The sequence below is a fragment of the Somniosus microcephalus genome, unplaced genomic scaffold (assembly GCF_052327205.1).
Source record: "Somniosus microcephalus isolate GS21.2 unplaced genomic scaffold, FLI_Smic_1.0 unresolved_chr4, whole genome shotgun sequence".
Lineage (NCBI taxonomy): Eukaryota > Metazoa > Chordata > Chondrichthyes > Squaliformes > Somniosidae > Somniosus > Somniosus microcephalus.
The window spans coordinates 13632507-13637661 of record NW_028225182.1 but is presented as its reverse complement, the minus strand read 5'-3'; the positions used below and the strand labels follow the sequence as shown (position 1 = coordinate 13637661).

At 47.3% G+C, this 5155-nt stretch overlaps 1 non-coding gene across 1 annotated transcript; it reads right to left on the bottom strand.

Moving 5' to 3' along the window:
• Positions 1 to 4045: 4045 nt before the first annotated feature.
• trnan-guu (transfer RNA asparagine (anticodon GUU)) lies at positions 4046 to 4119 on the bottom strand. Its single transcript has one exon. It is a non-coding gene; the product is annotated as a tRNA-Asn (tRNA).
• Between the last annotated feature and the right edge of the window lie 1036 nt (positions 4120 to 5155).

Below are 5155 nucleotides of genomic sequence, written 5' to 3'. Positions count from 1 at the left end.
CTCTTTGTCTCTGACTCTCTCTCTTTGTCTCTGACTCTCTCTCTTTGTCTCTGACTCTCTCTTTGTCTCTGACTCTCTCTCTCTGTCTCTGACACTCTCTCTCTTTGTCTCTGACTCTCTCTTTGTCTCTGACTCTCTCTCTTTGTCTCTGACTCTCTCTTTGTCTCTGACTCTCTCTCTCTGTCTCTGACTCTCTCTTTGTCTCTGACTCTCTCTCTTTGTCTCTGACACTCTCTCTCTGTCTCTGACACTCTCTCTTTGTCTCTGACTCTCTCTCTCTGTCTCTGACTCTCTCTCTTTGTCTCTGACTCTCTCTCTTTGTCTCTGACTCTCTCTCTCTGTCTCTGACACTCTCTCTCTGTCTCTGACACTCTCTTTGTCTCTGACACTCTCTCTTTGTCTCTGACACTCTCTCTCTCTCTGTCTCTGACACTCTCTCTTTGTCTCTGACTCTCTGTCACTGTCTCTGACTCTCTCTCTTTGTCTCTGACACTCTCTGTCTCTGACACTCTCTCTTTGTCTCTGACACTCTCTCTCTGTCTCTGACTCTCTCTCTTTGTCTCTGACTCTCTCTGTCTCTGACACTCTCTCTTTGTCTCTATCTGTGTCTCTCTTTGTCTCTGACACTCTCTCTTTGTCTCTGACTCTCTCTCTCTGTCTCTGACACTCTCTCTTTGTCTCTGACTCTCTCTCTTTGTCTCTGACACACTCTCTCTGTCTCTGACTCTCTCTCTTTGTCTCTGACTCTCTCTCTTTGTCTCTGACTCTCTCTCTGTGTCTCTGACTCTCTCTCTCTGTCTCTGACTCTCTCCCTTTGTCTCTGACTCTCTCTCTTTGTCTCTGACTCTCTCTCTCTGTCTCTGACTCTCTCTCTTTGTCTCTGACTCTCTCTCTTTGTCTCTGACTCTCTCTCTCTGTCTCTGACTCTCTCTCTTTGTCTCTGACTCTCTTTGTCTCTGACTCTCTCTCTTTGTCTCTGACACACTCTCTCTGTCTCTGACACTCTCTCTTTGTCTCTGACACTCTCTCTGTCTCTGACTCTCTCTCTCCGTCTCTGACTCTCTCTCTTTGTCTCTGACTCTCTTTGTCTCTGACTCTCTCTCTCTGTCTCTGACTCTCTCTCTTTGTCTCTGACTCTCTCTCTTTGTCTCTGACTCTCTCTTTGTCTCTGACACACTCTCTCTGTCTCTGACACTCTCTCTTTGTCTCTGACACTCTCTCTTTGTCTCTGACACTCTCTCTCTGTCTCTGACACTCTCTGTCTCTGACTCTCTCTCTTTGTCTCTGACTCTCTCTCTCTGTCTCTGACACTCTCTGTCTCTGACACACTCTCTCTTTGTCTCTGACTCTCTCTCTTTGTCTCTGACACTCTCTCTCTGTCTCTGACTCTCTCTCTTTGTCTCTGACACTCTCTCTTTGTCTCTGACACTCTCTCTCTGTCTCTGACTCTCTCTCTTTGTCTCTGACACTCTCTCTCTGTCTCTGACTCTCTCTCTCTGTCTCTGACACTCTCTCTCTGTCTCTGACTCTCTCTCTCTTTGTCTCTGACTCTCTCTTTGTCTCTGACACTCTCTGTCTCTGACACTCTCTCTCTGTCTCTGACTCTCTCTCTTTGTCTCTGACTCTCTCTCTCTGCCTCTGACTCTCTCTCTTTGTCTCTGACTCTCTCTCTTTGTCTCTGACTCTCTTTGTCTCTGACTCTCTCTTTGTCTCTGACTCTCTGTCTTTGTCTCTGACTCTCTCTCTCTGTCTCTGACTCTCTCTTTGTCTCTGACTCTCTCTCTCTGTCTCTGACTCTCTCTCTCTGTCTCTGACTCTCTCTTTGTCTCTTGACACTCTCTCTCTTTGTCTCTGACTCTCTCTTTGTCTCTGACACTCTCTCTCTTTGCCTCTGACACTCTCTCTTTGTCTCTGACACTCTCTCTTTGTCTCGGACACTCTCTTTGTCTCGGACACTCTCTCTGTCTCTGACTCTCTCTTTGTCTCTGACACTCTCTCTCTGTCTCTGACTCTCTCTTTGTCTCTGACACTCTCTCTCTTTGTCTCTGACTCTCTCTCTTTGTCTCTGACACTCTCTCTTTGTCTCGGACACTCTTTGTCTCTGACTCTCTCTCTGTCTCTGACTCTGTCTCTGACTCTCTCTCTTTGTCTCTGACACTCTCTCTCTGTCTCTGACTCTCTCTTTGTCTCTGACACTCTCTCTCTCTGTCTCTGACTCTCTCTCTTTTCTCTGACACTCTCTCTCTGTCTCTGACTCTCTCTCTTTGTCTCTGACTCTCTCTGTCTCTGACACTCTCTCTCTGTCTCTGACTCTCTCTCTTTGTCTCTGACACTCTCTGTCTCTGACTCTCTCTCTTTGTCTCTGACACACTCTCTCTTTGTCTCTGACACACTCTCTCTCTGTCTCTGACTCTCTCTCTTTGTCTCTGACTCTCTGTCTCTGACTCTCTCTCTCTGTCTCTGACACACTCTCTCTTTGTCTCTGACACTCTCTCTTTGTCTCTGACACTCTCTCTCTGTCTCTCTCTCTTTGTCTCTGACACACTCTCTCTTTGTCTCTGACACACTCTCTCTCTGTCTCTGACTCTCTCTCTTTGTCTCTGACTCTCTCTCTTTGTCTCTGACACTCTCTCTCTTTGTCTCTGACTCTCTCTCTTTGTCTCTGACTCTCTCTCTTTGTCGCTGACACTCTCTCTCTGTCTCTGACACTCTCTCTCTCTGTCTCTGACACTCTCTCTTTGTCTCTGACTCTCTCTCTTTGTCTCTGTCTCTCTCTTTGTCTCTGACTCTCTCTCATTGTCTCTGACTCTCTCTCTTTGTCTCTGACTCTCTCTATGTCCGACTGTTCTGTCTCTTTCTCACTCTGTGCACAGCTCGACTGCTGCTCTGACAGTTTCGGTATCTGTTCGTTCCTCGTTAGTATAGTTGTGAGAATCCTCGCCTGTCACGCGGGAGACCGCGGTTCATATTTCCCAATGGAGAGGAGCTTTTTAACATCCCCAATGTTTAACCTTTGGGCAGCTTCTTATATTGCTCCTTGGAACAGTTGAACAGAAAAAAGAATTCGGGACACAAATTTGAGGTGTTGGGCAAGAGATAAAGAGGGGATGTGAGGAAAAACTTTTTTACGCAGCGAGTGGTGAGGATCTGGAACTCACTGCTGACGGAAGTGGTGGAAGCGGAGAAACTCAATATTTTCAAGGGGAGAATGGATAGGCACTTGAGGGCAATAAACTTGCAGGGCTACGGGGATAGAGAGGGGGAATGTGACAGACTGGATTGCTCCACAGATAGCCGGCATGGACTCGATGGTCCGAAAGGCCTCCTTCTGTGTCTTGTGACTCTGTGATTCTATGACACTGTTACCTGCATTTGTAGAACGCCGTTCTCTTCTGTGATGTTCTTACTACAGCTCACGGAGATGAGTTTCCGTCGTGTAGTGGTTACCACATTCACCTAACACGTAAAAGGTCCCGTTAGAAACCAGGCGGAAACATTTTGTAGAACATTCCCCATTAAAATTGAATTAATATGATAAAGTTGAATAAATTTTCTGATTAAACATGAATAAAATAAAATATCACATAAAACACGTGTATTTTCTCTGTACAATTCTGGAGCATCAGCAGCAGCAGAATTGTATTCAACCACAATCTGTAGCCTCCTAGCCTGGCAGATCCCTCACTCTACCATTACCGTCAAATCAGGAGACCAAACCTGGTTCAATGAAATGTGTAGAATAGCAGGCCAGGAGCGGCACCAGGCGCACCTAAAAATGACGCCATTCCAAACTGGTGAATCTGGATATGGAACCAAGGCGGGCCAATGCAGTAGAGATACAGATTATCCAGGATCTAATTGAATGAAGGAACAGGGCTGAATGGCCTCCTCATGTTCATATTAGTTGGTCACCATTAAGAAAATGCTTATCTCGGATCCCAGTGGAAGACCTCATACTCACCGACATTGTAACCAGTGCTACAGTTTATCCCATTATCTTGCAGCCAAAATACACATTTTGATAAACCTAGAAATGTTAAAACACCGTCCCTGGGTGGGCTCGAGCCACCAACCTTTCGGTTAACAGCCGAACGCGCTAACCGATTGTGCCACAGAGACCTGCTGGAATACTGATTACAACATATACTAAAGCCGGAGAGTACCGAGATAAAACCTCAGGTCACAGAGAGCAAGACAATAATTGTCCAGTCTCTGTTTACTTGTCCAAATTAAAGAAATGTAACATTCATTGTCGGAACATGGAAATAGTCGCTGAAAGAAAATCTATTAAAAGAATTGTTTTGAAAACCCGCTTTGAGCCATTAGATCGGTTCATCAACCAATGGTGTCGGTGAGATATTAACATGGTGTCTGGGTTTCTCACAACTGTTGGAATCTTCCCACGAGTTCTTTTGCTGTTATATTTGTTCATCAATGTGGAGATCAGATATACACGTGGTCGCGTCACTGGGTGCCCCGGGAACCAGATACAACAGAGCACAGGCAAATGATGGGACTCTGCCCTGTCTGCTCTATGTGGGGGTCAGTAGAAACCGAATGAGAACAAAGAACGACAGGCCTGGACTGGAGCCTTGGCCCATCCATCTGTGTGGGGCTCAGCACCATTCTGGATGAGATCAGCAAACTGAGCGCAGTCCGGGAACGGATCCTGATAACACCCTGCTCTTAGTGGCTCCACTGTGTGAGAACATCAGCACAGGCCGGATATGAAGCCTGGGCCCTTCCTGCTCCATGGGGCTCAGTAACACACTGCTTGAGATGGAGTAACATACCACAGGCCGGGGATGGAGCCTGGGCCCTTCCTACTCTGTGGGGCTCAGTAACACACTGCTTGAAATGGAGTAACACACCACAGGCCGGGGATGGAGCCTGGGCCCTTCCTACTCTGTGGGGCTCAGTAACACACTGCTTGAAATGGAGTAACACACCGGGGATGGAGCCTGGGCCCTTTCTACTCTGTGGGGCTCAGTAACACACTGCTTGAGATGGAGTAACACACCACAGGCTGGAGATGGAGCCTGGGCCCTTCCTACTCTGTGGGACACAGTAACACACTGCTTGAGATGGAGTAACACACCACAGGCCGGGGATGGAGCCTGGGCCCTTCCTACTCTGTGGGGCTCAGTAACACACT